The 16,425-nt window shown below is 36.5% G+C and overlaps 1 long non-coding RNA gene across 1 annotated transcript in view; it reads left to right on the top strand.

The window, feature by feature from the left end:
- The window catches only part of LOC147917157 (uncharacterized), a 32,900-nt gene extending 17,169 nt beyond the window's left edge, over window positions 1-15,731 (top strand). The window contains exons 2-3 of the long non-coding RNA XR_015552328.1: window positions 8,056-8,196; window positions 14,678-15,731. This is a non-coding gene — a long non-coding RNA (uncharacterized LOC147917157). The remainder of the gene's footprint in view (window positions 1-8,055; window positions 8,197-14,677) is intronic.
- Window positions 15,732-16,425: the final 694 nt, after the last annotated feature.

Below are 16,425 nucleotides of genomic sequence, written 5' to 3' on the forward strand. Positions count from 1 at the left end.
TAATAGAAAATAGAAACAGAAAAGTTGTCGGATGAAATTATTCTGACACATTACACTTCACCATGTCAGCATGAAATAAAAGTTAAATGTTTGCAGACTTAAATATTAGGTTTACTACCTTTCTTCCTAATATTTTTATCTGTCGAATATACTTATTTTGGAATTCTAGGTAGAATTATAAGCTATGACTGTTTCACTCTTTCCTTATTTTGGCTACACAAATGTTATTCTATATGCTACATGCTTCAGACTTTCAGATGTCCTGGGAAATTCAGGCTGTCTGTACTAAAATATCTAAGATTTATCATGGCATTAAGATGTACGTAACTCTCTGTACTTGGTATATTGCCTTAGTATACAAATACATTATTTTCATAGTTCTTGTATAGGGGTTATGAGGGTGAACAGGAAAGGAAATGTAGACATAATAGTGTATCTGTGGGAAAAAATCCTTGATTTAAAAAAATATATTTTTATTTAAGAATATTTGCTTTAAAATTGTCAGAAAAGTTGAGGCAAAAAAAAGTTAATCATGAAGCAAAAAATGTTAGTTTATGTCGTAATTTTAAAACAAATTTTGCATTTATCCATTACATTTTATGTAAGAGATAAAAAATACTCTTGTACTTTTTTATTTTTATTTTTGAATATAAATAATACCACTTTAACCAAAACAAATTATTTTTACCAATTTTGTCATAGTCACAAAATAACAAGCCAACATCATTTTAAATTTAATTTTATTACAATTTTTCTCAAACATTTGGCATCTAGCTTCAAAAATATATTCTCTATGGTTGTTTATAGAAAAGAGTTATATTGTTTAATTTCTATCATTATTATATATCTATTGTCAAGTAAGCATTTGGGTATTCATCTCTTTATCATTTATTTAACACAGGGTCAAATAATTTTTTTTCTTTTTTTTTTATTGTGAAATTTTTGTGGTACATTTTTGTTTGTCAGTCACCATATAAGTGCATCACTCTACCCCTTTTCCCCACCCCCCACCCTCCTAACCCCTGGTAACCACCAAACAGTTCTATCTGTCCGTGTGTTGGTTTATCTTCCACATATGAGTGAAATCATGCACTGTTTGTCTTTCTCTCTCTGGCTTATTTCACTTAACATGATACCCTTCAGGTCCATCCATGTTGTTGCAAATGGGACGATTTTGTCTTTTTTTATGGCTGAGTAGTATTCCATGGTATATATATACCACATCTTCTTTATGCAGTCATCAGTCGAGGGACATGGGTTGCTTCCATGTCTTGGCTATAGTGAATAATGCTGCGATGAACACAGGGGTGCATAAGCCTCTTTGGATTGTTGATTTCAGGTTTGTTGGGTAGATGCCCAGTAGTGGGATAGCTGGATCATAAAGTATTTCTATTTTTAATTTTTTGAGGAATCTCCATACTGTTTTCCATAGAGGCTGTGCCAGTTTGCATTCCCACCAGCAGTGGATTAGGGTTCCCATTTCTCCACAGCCTCTCCAGCGTTTGTTGCTTTTTGTCTTGGTGATTATAGCCATTCTAACGGGTGTAAGATGATATCTTAGTGTGGTTTTGATTTGCATTTCCCTGATGGTTAGTGATGTTGAACATCTTTTCATGTGCCTATTGGCCATCTGTATATCTTCTTTGGAGAAGTGTCTGTTTATTTCCTCAGCCCATTTTTTGATTGGGTTGTTTGTTTTTTTGTTACTCATTGGTGTGTGTTCTTTATATATTATGGAGATTAACCCCTTGTCAGATACATGGTTTGCAAATATTTTTTCCCAGCTGGTGGGTTCCCTATTCATTTTGATCCTGGTTTCATGTGCCTTGTAGAAGCTCTTTAATCTGATGATGTCCCATTTGTTTACTTTTTCTTTTGTTTCCCTTGTCTGAGTAGACATGGAAGTCAAAAAGATCCTTTTATGGCTGATGACAAGTAGTGTACTACCTATATTTTCCTCCAGGAATTTTATGGTTTCAGGTCTCACCTTCAGGTCTTTGATCCATTTTGAGTTAATTTTCGTGTATGGTGAAAGAAGATGGTCTACTTTCATTCTTTTGCACGTGGCTGTCCATTTTTCCCAGCACCATTTGTTGAAGAGACTTGCCTTTCTCCACTGTATGTCCTTAGCTCCTTTGTCAAGGAGTAGCTGCCCATAGATACGAGGTTTTATTTCAGGACTTTCAATTCTGTTCCATTGGTCTGTGTGTCTGTTTTTGTACCAGCACCATGCTGTTTTAATTACTATCGCTTTGTAGTATGTTTTGAAGTCAGGGATTGTTGATGCCTCCAGCCTTGTTGTTCTTTTTCAGGATTGCTTTAGTTATACGAGGTCTCTTGAACTAACATTCTCATATGAACGTTAGTATTCTTTGTGAAGAATGTCTTTGGGATTCTGATTGGGATTGCATTGAATCTTTAGGTAGTATGGATGTTTTAACAATTTTTATTCTTCCAATCCAAGTGCATGGAATATTTTTCCATTTCTTTATGTCATCATTGATTTCACTCAGTAATGTCTTATAGTTTTCATTGTATAGGTCTTTCACTTCCTTGGTTAAAATTACTCCTAGATATTTTATTCTTTTTGTTGCAATTGTAAATGGGATTGTCTTCTGAAGTTCTCTTTGTATTAGTTCGTTGTTGGTATATAGAAATGCAACTCATTTCTGTAAGTTGATTTTGTACCCTGCCACTTGGCTGTAGTTGTTGATTATTTCTAATAGTTTTCCAATGGATTCTTTAGGGTTTTCTATATATAAGATCATGTCATCTGCAAACAGTGAGAGTTTCACCTCTTTGTTGCCTATTTGGATTCCTTTTATTCCTTTTTCTTGCCTAATTGGTCTGGCCAGAACCTCTAGTACTGTGTTGAATAAGAGTGGCAAGAGTGGGCACCCTTGTCTTGTTTCTGTTCTCAGAGGGATGGCTTACAGTTTTTCCCCATTGAGTATGATGTTGGCTGTGGGTTTGTCATATACGGCTTTTATTATGTTAAGGTACTTTCCTTCTGTACCCATTTTGTTGAGAGTTTTTATCATAAACCGATGTTGGATCTTGTCAAAAGCCTTCTCTGCATCTCTTGAGATGATCATATGGTTTTTATTCCTCGTCTTGTTAATGTGGTGTATCACATTGATTGATTTGCAGATGTTGAACCATCCCTGTGTACCTGGTATAAATCCCACTTGATCATGGTGTATGATCTTTTTAATGTATTGCTGTATTCGGTTTGCCAATATTTTCTTGAGGATTTTTGCATCTATGTTTATCAGGGATATTGGTCTGTAGTTTTCCTCCTTAGTATTGTCCTTGTCTGGCTTTGGTATCAGGGTGATGTTGGCCTCGTAGAATGTGTTGGGAAGTGTTCCATCTTCCTCTATTTTTTGGAATAGTTTGAGAAGGATAGGTATTAAGTCTTCTTTGAATGTTTGGTAAAATTATGCAGAGAAGCCATCTGGTCCTGGACTTTTATTTTTTGGGAGGTTTTTGATTACTGTTTCAATCTCTTTACTTGTGATTGGTCTATTCAGGTTCTCTATTTCTTCTTGATTCAGTTTTGGGAGGTTGTATGAGTCTAGGAATTCATCTTTTTCTTCTAGATTGTCCAATTTGTTGGCATATAGTTTTTCATAGTATTCTCTTATAATCTTTTGTATTTCTGTGGTATCCAGTGTAATTTCTCCTTTTTCATTTCTAATTTCCTTTATTTGAGCCTTCTCTCTTTTTTCCTTGATGAGTCTGACTAAGGGTTTGTCAATTTTGTTTATTTTCTCAAAGAACCAGCTCTTTGTTTCATTGATCCTTTCTACTGTTTTTTAAATTTCAATTTCATTTATTTCTGCTTTGTTTTTTATTATTTCCCTCCTTATGCTGACTTTAGGCTTTGTTTGTTCTTTTTCTAATTCTGCTAGGCGTAGTTTGAGGTTGCTTATTTGGGCTTTTTCTTGTTTGTTAAGGTGGGCCTGTATTGCTATGAGTTTCCCTCTCAGGACCACTTTTGCTGCATCCCATATGAGATGGTACGGTGTAGTTTCATTTTCATTTGTCTCCAGATATGATTTGATTTCTCCTTTAATTTCATCAATGATCCATTGGTGGTTTAGTAGCATGTTGTTGAGTCTCCACAGCTTTGTCACTTTCCCGGATTTTTCCTTGTAGTTGATTTCTAACTTCATGGCATTATGGTCAGAACAGATGCTTGTTATGATTTCAATCTTCTTAAATTTATATAAGCAAGCCTTGTTTCCCAACATATGGTCTATTCTTGAGAATGTTCCATGTGCACTTGAGAAGAATGTGTAATCTGCTGTGTTTGGATGGAGAGCTCTATATATATCTATTAAGTCCATCTCATCTAGTTTTTCATTTAGGCCCATTATTTCCTTATTGATTTTCTGTCTGGATGATCTGTCCATTGATGAGAGTGGGGTGTTAAGATCCCCTACTACTATTGTGTTGTTAATATCTCCTTTTAGGTTTGTTAATAGCTGCTTTATGTACCTTGGTGCTCCTGTATTAGGTGCGTATGTATTTAAAAGTGATATGTCTTCTTAGTGGAGTGTCCCTTTTATCATTATATATTGCCCCTCTTTGTCTCTCATTACCTGTTTTATCTTGGAGTCAACTTTGTCTGATATAAGTATGGCAACACCTGCTTTCTTTTGTTTGCCATTAGCTTGGAGTATTGTCTTCCATCCTTTCACTCTGAGCCTGTGTTTGTCTTTAGAGCTGAGATGTGTTTCCTGGAGGCAGCATATTGTTGGGTCTTGTTTTTTAATCCATCCCACCACTCTGTGTCTTTTGATTGGAGAGTTCAGTCCATTTACATTTAGGGTAATTATTGATATATGGGGGCTTGTTGTTGTTATTTTATCACTCTTTTTCTGGTTCTTTAGCATTTCTTTTGTTTCTTGTCCTGTGTGTTTTGGACTACCAATTTAGTTTGGTAGCTCTGTATGGGGGTTCTCTTAGTTTTCTCTTTCTTTATCATGTGTGATTCTGTTCTGATTGTTTGGTTAATGGTTACCATGAGGTTTGAATAAAAAATCTCGTGGATGTCTTAGTCCATTTTTTGATGGCTTCTTATTCCCTTAGACTAGGTTGATTTGATCCCTTACCTCTTCCCCTTCTAAGTTATTGTTGTCACATCTTATTCCTTCTGGTGTTGTGAGTTCGTGTTTAACATGATGAGGTTATATTTATGCTTGGTGCTTACCTTCTCTTGATCTTTGGTTTTATATTTAAGTGTTTGCTGATCTATTTTGATAGAGGGCTGCAATTTTTCTGGTTTTGTCAACCTATTTTCCACCTTGTTCAAAACTTTGAATCCTCTTTCTTTTTTTCCTCAGACATGAGGGCCTTCTGAGCACTTCTTGTAGTGAGTGTCTTGTGGCAATGAACTCCCTTAGCTTTTGTTTATCTGGGATAGTTATTATTTCTCCATCATATCTGAAGAATGTTTTTGCTGGATAGAGTATTCTTGGCTGAAAGTTTTTGTCCTTTAGAATTTTGAATATATTATTCCACTCTCTCCTAGCCTGTAAAGTTTCTGTTGAGAAATCGGCTGAAAGCCTGATAGGAAATCCTTTGTATGTTGGTTTTTTTTTTTTTTTTTTGTCTAGCTTCCCTCAATATTTTTTCTTTGTTGTTGACTTTTGCCAGCTTTACTACTATATGCCTTGGGGAGGGTCTTTTCGTGTTGATATATTTAGGAGATCTATTTATTTCATTCACTGGTATTTCCATCTCCTTCCCCAGGTTTGAGAAGTTCTCAGATATTATTTCTTTGAACAAGTTCTCTCCTCCTTTTTCCCTCTCTTCTCCCTCTGGAATACCTATAATCCTTATGTTGGCTTTCATAATTGAGTTGGATATTTCTCGGGGAGTTTCTTCATTTCTTTTTTAGTCTTAGTTCTCTTTCCTCCTCCATCTGGAGCATTTCTGCAATGCTGCCCTCAATATTGCTAATTCTTTCCTTCATATTGTCAGCTCTGATGCTTAAGGCTTCCAGATATGTCTTTATCTCCTCTGTTGCATTTTTCATCTCTAAGATTTCTGATTGTTTTTTTTTATACTTTCAATCTCTTTTGTGAAGAAACTCCTGATTGTACTGAATTGTCTGTCTGTGTTTTCTTGTATTTCATTAAGCTTTTTTATGATGGCTAATTTGAATTCTCTGTGATTAAGCTTATACATTTCTGTTCTTTCCTGGTTGACTTCTGTGTGCTTGTCATTTTCCTTTTGGTCCGGAGATTTAATATATTTTTGCATGGTGCCTGTCGGTGTTGGCTTACTTTTCCTGATAGTGAAAATGTATGGTCGCAGTTTCCTCTTGCTGCTGCTGGGTGGGGGTCAAGGGCTGTGTATTCTGTCCAGCCTCAATCCTCTGGCACTCTCATGGGCCCCTGGCTGATCTGAGGCGTGGCTGAGTGGAGGCTGCTCGGGGGAAGCGTGGGAAGAGGTGGAGCTGGAGTGTGGGAACAGCTGAGACTGGAGCACAGCTAGGCCGAAGCAGCTGGGGCTTGGGTGCGGGTGGGTTGAAGCAGCTGCAGCTGGAGTGCCGCTGAGCCAAAGAAGCAGGGGCTGGAGCGCCCCTGGGCCAGAGAAGCTGGAACTGGTGTGGGCTGGGCCGGAGAAGCTGGAACTGGAGTGCGCTGGGCCGGAGAAGCTGGAACTGGAGTGCGCTGGGCCGGAGAAGCTGGAACTGGAGTGTGCTGGGCCGGAGAAGCTGGAACTGGAGTGTGCTGGGCCGGAGAAGCTGGAACTGGAGTGTGCTGGGCCGAAGTTGCTGGTGCCAAGTCAGCTGGAGCCTCAGCACAGGCCAAGCTGAAGTGGCTGGAGCCAGGGGTGGGGGGACGGTCAAGCTAAAGGAGCTGGGGCCATGGCACCATGGAGCCAGGGAAGCTGGGGCCGTGGGTTGGTCCAGCTGGAGCAGCTGGGGCTGTGGCGTGGTGGGCCTGAGCTGTTGCTGCCTCTGGTGTGGGGGTGCAGGCTCGCCCCACTGCTGGTCTGGCCGGGCATCTGGGGGCTGCTGCCCGTGGGGGTGGGGGATGGTCACGCGGCCCCCGCTGGTGGGGCCAGGGCACCTGGGGGCCCCTGCATCTGGGAACGGCGCTCAGCTGAAGCGCCGCTGTGCTGAAGCGCCGGTCGGGTGGGCTGGGTGGGGGAGGGGCGCTCACTCTCCCCTCCCGGATCTCAGAGGTTTCTCCCTCACTGTGGCTCTCTGCTCTCCTGAGGGGCTAGCTTGTTGAAACTACCCTCGCAGCAGTTCCGCTCCGTCTCTGCTCCGTGGGTAGGGGATCCCCTCGGGCTGTGGAGAGCGCCGTTTTTCAGCAGGGAGCCGCTCCTCCCCCTCCTCTGAGAGCCGCGTGGTCTCAGTCTCTGGGTCACAGTCCTTGGGGAATGAAGGGAGCTCCTCTTGCCTCCTTCCAGTTTCTCTGGGGATTTCAGCACCTCCATCCTCGGGTGTACGGCTGCCTGGGTGCCTCAGACCTCCCTCGTATTGTGTGAATCGCTTCTGTTGGAATGTGCATGTCCTTTTTGTTGTGTCTTAGAGGGGGAGAGTTCAATGGGGGAAGCTCACTCCACCATGATGCTGATGTCACCAGGGCCAAATAATTTTACAAGGAGACAACATTTATCTGACATTTACTTTTCAAATGAAAAAAAAAAAAATAAAGCTTGTGTTCTTTGAAAAAAACAGTTGTATTACTGGAACTGTCAGAAGCAAGCATAAGTGTGGAGGATATGAGCACCTTTAAAGTTTAACTAAGAAACAAATTAATAAGAGATTCAGGAAGCTGCATAGTGTTTATACGGAACGTTTGATTTTTATATTTTAAACAAGTTTTATATATATAAACAAGTTTTTATGTTTTATAATGTTGAACTTAGTGAACTAGTACTCTTGCCAGATTTTCTACTGGGCTACTCTAGAATCTTAAAGTGGAATTATAAAGAAACTGGGAGTTTCCATAATGAATTGGATTTTTTTTATTTCTTCTGTTTCAAATCCGTACTTTCCTTCATTCATATTATCCATTCACTCCACAGTTCTATTTGAACTACTTCTCCATGGCAGCACCATGCTAGGCTAAGAAGGTGAAAGAGTGAATAAAACAGTCTCAGCTGGCATGCATCCAACATTTTATTGGGACTCTAAATGACTTGAGGCAACTCTTTGTGGAATATAAGGTGAGTATACGATAACGTTCTGTCAACATCCATGATGTTTGAGTTCAGAATAAGATCCAAAAGCAGTGTATTTTGTAAGGTGTTAGAAAAATTTTAAATCTAATGTAAAAAATCTAAGAAAGGTAGCAATGTAACCAGCTAGGTGGGGTTAATGTGGAGGTGACTTTTAGTCAGAATCTACTTATTTTACTTTTAGAGTAAATGATGTGCAGAGTAGAATATTTACCAAAGATATTTTCAATTCTCTATAGGATACTAATCCATATAATTTTTCTATTGTACTATTGGTAAAACATCAGTAATTTAATTTTGTTTATCTTCTTAAAATAATTTTTTCACTTTTTATCTGTTGATAATAAAAGAAAACCATTTCCAATTTTTCCATTTAAAAATAATCTTTTGACATTGAGACTAAAAGAAGTAAAAGAGAAAGAAAAATACTAATATGTGGGTTTAGATCTTCTTTAAACTATAAACACCACACCACAGTTTCCTGTATTAGTGTCCGATAGTCCTCAGAATGAAAATTTAGTTTTTATTGGATTTTTAAAAATTTCAAAAACTTCAGATTTTTAATGGATTTTAGTCTGCTTTTGCCACCTACTGTGTGGGAGACCTTGTGCAGGTCACATGAATTATTCGAGCTCAATTTCCGTATCTGTAAAATAGCATCATAGTATTTCGTGAGGGTTGTTTTGAGGATTAAACACGATATTGGGTGGAAGTGCAAAACAATCATATTTTCTCCCAGTGGAAGATAAAACCAAATTGCCCACCATGCTGGTTAGTTTTGAGGTCAGAGAGCTGGGCTGAGTCTCACTCTGCCCCTTGTTAGCTGTATGATCTTGAGCAATAACTTCAACTCGGAAAGCCGCAACTTCATAGTGACTGAGAATACCTGCCTCAGAGGGAGTTGTGTGAAAAAATTGAGCACAGTTGCTGACTTGTGTTCAGCAAATACCAATTATGATTATTTTTATTATTATTTACCAAATATGTTTTAACTCTTGCTATGTGCATGACATTGTACTACAGTAGGAGTATAAAAATGAACAATTCAGGCTGTGCCAGCGAGTAGTGTATATATTGATTTTAAAAAAGAGTAATTACAAATTTATTAAGAGAAAAACTGCCGTAGCAGTATTTTTGAAATGTTATTGAAGTAAGGTAGAGGGACTGACTGCCTCTAAAACGTAAAAGTCAAGGAAGGCTGCACAGAGGGTGTTTGGACTAATTCTTGAAAGATGAATAAAAGTTTCAATCTAGTCCAGTGTGTTTATATCACTAAGATGCATAGAGAATGATTTGAGTAGGTGCTTGTGCTGAATAGAAATATGTTGAGTAAATAAAGTGTTCAGCTAGGCCTAAAGGAAGATTTACATTCGTATAAATAAACCTAAAAGCAATTGATGCTTTTAGTTTGCAAAATATCCAGATGTTTAAAATTAGATAACGTAATACCTAGTGACATTTTAAATTTCATCAGAATAGTTTGTAGCTTTAACTGTAAGATCTCTTTTGAAATTTTTTCTTAATATTTACTTGAAATACCTTTTTCAATAATCTCTAAACCCCATAGTTTGATATTACAGCCCTAAGAGATTTCAACTCAAAGTTGACTTAAAATATCAGGACTTATGTAATAATATGATTAAAAAATTATAAGTGGAGTGTCCTGTATTTCTAGAATTATGTATTTTAAAATTAGATGGAATCTTTCAGATTGTCTAACACAACACCATTATTTTATAGAGGAAATTGTGATCTGGCAGAGGCCATGTGGAAAGCCAGTCTTTGTGTTGCTAGACTAGTATTCATTCCTTCTTTCATTTATTTAAGATTCATAAGCATCTAATGTATCAAAGCCTTGTATTAGGTGATATTAAGATTAAAATAATATACATGATAAGCACAATTGAGTTTTCTTCCTCAAGAAGTTTATAGTCATACCATTTTAAAAATAATCATTAAAATGTGTTTACTCCAGGTAATTTATTGTAACATTGTTTTTCTTGTATGTTGTAGTAGAATGATATTTCTTTTTTTTTCAATATGTAAACAAGTTCAGTCAGCTGTTAATGAGCAGCCTTGGTAGTGGCTCTTTTCAAGTATAAAATGTGAATATATTCTTCTGAAAAGGTTCCCAGGTACATATATAATAATTACAATCTCTCTTTTATTGTTCTTCCTAGTGGAAATTTAACTGAGATGACTGTAACATCTTGTGGAGTCAAATATGTGTTATGAGCATTTACAGCAATTGCCGCTGTTTGTTTTGACAGAGTGTAGTCAGCTCTTTTATAGTATGTTCAACAGCTTAGGACCATATCAACAGGGTCAGGCAGGGTTTTAGTTTAGTTTATAGAGTGACATGGAATTATGTTGAACTGAAATTGACTATGATGCAGACTTCCCTCCTCAAAAGAGAAGCTTAAAAGAAAACCTGTTTTAATCATCAGTTTTTATATAGAACTTTTTTACTATTTCCAGCTTTATGATAAGAATGGTTAATTCAGCATAAAACTAGTCATTTTTAGGTCAGTGCTTTTACTCCGAACAAAAGCAGGAATTTTTTTCATTTTTAGCGTAAGCAATATTTTTTTCAAGTAAGCTCATCTGAACATTTACATTGCTCAACAAAAAAGGGAAAACAGCAGACTATCAGATACATATCCAAACTAAATTTGCAGTTTATTTCAGAAGTCAAATTCTGTGATATGTAAGAACTTTGTTCCAAAAACTGGACTGTAACATGACAAAAACTCTTATTGTGTGGAAGTAACAGTTTTTGGATGCCTACTATATACGTTTCACTGATAGACCATTTGGCCACATGTAAAATATATTTTAAATATTTTCAAGAGTTTGCGAGAAACTAATACTATTTTCAAAAATTCTGTTAATGCTTTTATAGGATATAAATCTGTAAATCCAAAGCACGTTTTTTTTTTTTTTAATCTTCAAAGCCATATCACAATGAGGAAGTTAATTTATGGGTGGTTACTTAAATCTTTGTGAATACTGATATTTGTCCATCAAGTATCAGTATTTTATTGAGCGTATTATTTCTGTGCTAAGCATGTGATGAATTCAAAAGAAGTATAAGATATAGTCTCTGTTTTCAAAGGAAAAATCATAGAGATGAGACTACAGAGAAAAGTTATTGGTCAAGTCTAAGAGAATTACTACAGAATGAGTATGATATGTGAGTGGGGATGAATCATAGCTGTCTTCATATGTGTGATGTGTTGTTATCTGTAAGAGAGATCAAACCTGTCCCGGCATGGGTTGTAGAACTTAGTGTGTGGAACCTCAGGAAGATACAAAATAGTTTATTGTAAAGAAGACTGTTCTAATATTGAGTTTTTTCAAATATACACTGTATGCTTCAGAAAGCAGTAACTTCTTAAATCACTAATAAGATATTCAGGAAAATTGGGTATTTAGAAAGCATTAAGCATCAAAGAGTGTCGCAATGATATGATTATTACTGTCCCTTCTGATCCTAAGTGTCTGTGAATCTATCCAGAGATATCGTATATTAATGTATTTATCATCTATTTTCTCTTGATGTTTGAGTTGACATGCACTTATCTTTATGGTTATCTAATTGTATAGCCAAAGTTAAAACAAGTATAGAAGTATCCAACGCTGCCATCGTGAAAGTTAGAGATGGGCACTCTCCTTATCCCAGTAAATGGGAACTCAGCCACGTGTACATTTCTCCCAGAGCCTGGGGCCTACATATATGCCTTAAATTTCAAAATCTCTCTGTTTGAGGATCTCACTCTAGGTTGTCTTTTAGGTGGTGTCCAAGATGACGGAGTTACTTTCTTCAAGACCTCTCTCTCTTTCTTTTTTCTCTCTCTTTCTTCCCTTATTTTCTTTCTGAGTGTTTTTATTTTTCCTTTGATTCTGTTTCTTTTCTCCTTTTCTTTCTCCTTCCTTCTGTCTTTGATTCCTTTTTTCCTTCCTTCTTTTCCTTCCTGCTTCCTTTCTTGTTTCTTTCTTCAACAGACGTTCACTGAATACTTACACTCCAGACTTTCTTCTGCTTCTTGAGTGTACAGCATTGAACAAAGCTTAGTAGACCCTGTTTCATTGAGTTTATATTCAAGTGGGGAGAAAAAGACAACAAACAAGTGTATAACTAACTGATGGTAGCAAGGACTATGCAGAAAATTAGAACAAGCTCTGTGATGTATGGGTGACTACCTTAGTTTGGATGGTCAGTAAAGGATTCTTTGAGGAGTTAAAATGTAAACTGAGAGCTGAATAACAGGAAGGAGACAGCCACACTAAGATCAGAGGAGAAAGCACACCCGGCAGAGAAAACAACGAGCTAGAAAAAGCTTGACTTGTGCTTGAGAAAAAGAAAGCCCAGTGTGCCTGGAGTTGTGGCCATGGAGAATGGTGGAGATGAGGCAGGACACGGGCAGGAACCAGGCCATGTGGGATCTGAGGCCTCGGTGAAGAGCTTTCTTTTAATCTAAATGAGATAGGAAGCCACGGGTGGGCTTTAGCAGAGAAGTGATATTATCTAATGGAACTTTTTCTGAATTCATTTTAGCAAGAAATTAAAGAAGAAATTTTAAATAAATAGTAGCAGGCAGACAAATTAGCTATACAGAGGTGCAGTTAACAGTTGATAGAGACTTGGAGTCTGAGTTCACATTCAAACTTGAATGTGAACAAGTCACCCTGCAGTCTTGTTCAAATGCAGATTGTGACTTGATGGGATTGGAGTGGGATCTGAGATTCCGCGTTTCTAACAAGACTGCAGGTTATACTGATACACTGCATAGCGAGAACCTACATGAGGATGATTATCGTGGACAGAGAGCAGTACGTATCACACAGTAGCTGTCCTCTGCCCACTTTCCATGAGATCTTGTCCTCCACTAGAATCATCACAGTGCTGATGAGCTACATCAGATAACGCAGCAAAAGCTACACTTTAGTTCTGTAAGAATGACTCTAACGGTGGGAAACTCATGCGTGGAAGGGATATTTTAGGGCAGATGGATTTTCTGGGTCAACCTTAATGACAATAATTAATTATGCCAGCACTTAAGAATGACTGAGCTGATTAGATTAGTTGTGACTTTACTGGAAAGGTCAATGAATGTGTGAATAAGGGATGAAAGCATTCCCAAGTGAAGCTTTAACTCATTTATTGCTTTTAATTTTTACCCTAAATTCTATACCTTGAAATGATTTTATTTAATGTGTTGTCAAAGAACAGAAAAGAAAAACATAAGGTTTTACTTTTCTCTACTAACCATGTTTCATTTCTCTGAAAGGCTGACTGATAGGTGGAGGTAAACCATTGTGGAAAGAAGGATACAAAAACTGATTTTTTCAAACTGAATTCCAAATCAAAAATTTTTATGATTGAATAATTAAGCATTATCTTCTATTTTATTTAAATGGCAAATTGCATTTGCCTGCTCGAATTCCCAGGTCCTTCTTTATGAGACTAACTGATGTACTGATTTTCATGCATGTTTAGCATAAATAATAAAAGAATGGAGAATTTATAACTTTTAAAAAATTATTTGGCTACATATGATTCTTGTGAAATATTTTCATTTATTAAATTAATTATTAATTTTTTATGTAAGAACTTCGATATTGGTAGAGTAAATACATATTTCATAGATGGGGAATTGTTAACATTTAGGTGGATATCCTATGTATAAATACTGACTGTTGCATGCTTTATCACTATCTTGTCTTTTTTGTTGTTTTTTCATTGTTTTCTTGATTTTTTCCTAATTATATTATTTTGCGGAAAATTGTGTTCAGTGTTGAGATTTGTAGCAATTTAAAAATCCATGTCCAGAAATATACCAATTTATAATTTAAATACGTTAAGTATTTATTGAATATCATCCTCATTTTCTATTCTATTGGCATATTTCATCACATCTGTGAAATTGTCAAAACTGTGTCATTCATAACAGTAAATATATTTCTCATTCTTTTACATATTGTTGAATAAACTGCATTAGACAGAAAGAAGAGAAAAAATAAAATGTTAAAATTTACTTGGTAAGAGGTTTATGCATTTTTAAAAGATATTAGATAAAAGTAAATACTCTGAATGCCTGAGGACTTTTATGGCAATATTAAGCAATGAAAATTTCTTTTTCACAAATGACAAATCTGAAGTAACCATTTTAACATTTTTATCCACTGCTACCCGCCTCAAGCCATGCTTTTGAGTTATTCTTATGCAGAGATTTTAAGAATTTCTGATGACCCAATGTTTTTGTTCTCCTTTGAGTAGATCTTAGGAGGCATACATCTTTTCATATTAACTGGAACCATCATCTCATAACAGTGGTCTTATTTCATAAATGCTATTTTTTCAGATTTTGAACCTCATTGTTATGATGCTTACCAGTAATCGTTAATCAGATATCTTGGAAGCTTATTCTTTATATTAACATGCTATTTCTCATTTTTTATGGACTAGGCAAACAAGGGAAGATGATGATAACACATACTGCCCTGCGTAAAAAGGAAAGCTTTACTTCAAGGATCAGCGGTGAAAATGAGTTTGTGTAACTGATTTCCCCAAATGGTTACCACAGCTAATTGTTTTATCTGTGAATGAGATGGTCACAGGGAATGTGACGTTTGTGACTTTTCAAATTTTCCTTGTTAAAATATTTTGAAGGGGCTAGACTTCCTGTGTTCAAAGCTGACGCCAAAGTGGGCTCCTCTGCCTTGGGAGTATGAAGAAACGGTCCTATGTTAGAGACATTTTTATCTTGTTCAGAATTATTTCAGGGCATTTTCACCCACTTTGCAACAAGCTGCTTCCCTTGCATGTAGTTTTCTAGAGCATATGGCTGCCCTGCTGTGCACAGAATGAAATCGCAAAGTTAAGCTTTACAATTTTAGGAAGAGAGAAACTTCGTGTATAGCAGAACAGCATGGTGTTAGCTTTAGGGTGCATCGCAGAGAATATGTTTCTCTCCATAATTACATCATTTGCGCTCTACGTCATGGACTTTAAAAATTAGTGTTGATGCTTGATTTTTCTTTGTTTAAAATATTCTTGAAATGGCAATTCTTCATAATACCAAGTGGGATTAAAGTGACAAAAATTTCTAGATTGATTTTATCCAGAGCCCAAAGAGGATAGAAATTTTTCATTTAGTAGGCTTACATTAAGGAAAAAAAAAAGGTCATCAACTTTTCTAGACTTTCCCATTAGAAAGGAATGGAGCCAAAGATGATTTTACTAAAAAGACTACATGATGATTTGAATTTCATATAGCAGTTAGCTTTTCTACACCATTTTCATTCATCTATTCACACCTTTAAAATAAAGTATTTCAGACGCTTCAAGCCGTGGTATTATGCTTGGCACTATCAGTAAATAACGTCTTTATTCAGTATGAAATTCAGTTAATGAAGCCGATTCTGTTCTGTACTAATGTGAAACGTGCTTAAAGTCAGATACTGTCGACTACTTAAAATTTTATATTAGCTTTGCATTAAAAAGAATAAATGAAGATAAAATACACTAATCCCATCTGTGTGTTTGTGGTTTTCCGAGATGTATACTTGGCAGTTCTGATTGAATATATGGAATGTTATTATTCGTAGTCAGGTGGTGGTGTAGATGCTAGTATTGAAGTTTCAGAATCAAACAGATGAATGTATTTTACTAACATATTTATGACCTTAGGCAATCTCCATAGCCCTTCTCCATTTTTACATCTGTAGAGAGGAGGGACATAATCCCATTTTGAATGGGTATTTTGTGGTTTAAATAAGACAGTGGGCATAGACTACCTTGTCCTTTAGACATACAACCAGTCAATGATACTTGCCGCCTTCTGGAGCATTTATAAGGAGGAAATATACTCTAGTTATATAAAAATCTCATAAGGTAAAGAAAGATGTGTGAACAAATTAAGAAAACAGCCTAGAGTTTTAAATTTCTTAGGTAGCTAATTTCCTTAGAAATAAAATATATAGTTGAATGCAATATTGATAGAGAACAACGGAAACAACTGATATATTCAGCGGTATTTAGCACTATTCATATTGAGCTCATGTGTAAGTTATGCCAAAGTAATGTGTAACATTCAGTTCATCTCAAGTTTCTATTAGCCTCGTATTTTTTCTTGCCAGTTTTACCCTTAATTCAATTAGTCTCCAACTGTAATGTAGCCAACTCATAACTTAGCTTTTTATCTATTCCGCCCG

Source organism: Ceratotherium simum, chromosome 5, assembly GCF_057802395.1.
Source record: "Ceratotherium simum simum isolate JZ-2026a chromosome 5, ASM5780239v1, whole genome shotgun sequence".
NCBI classification, from domain to species: domain Eukaryota; kingdom Metazoa; phylum Chordata; class Mammalia; order Perissodactyla; family Rhinocerotidae; genus Ceratotherium; species Ceratotherium simum.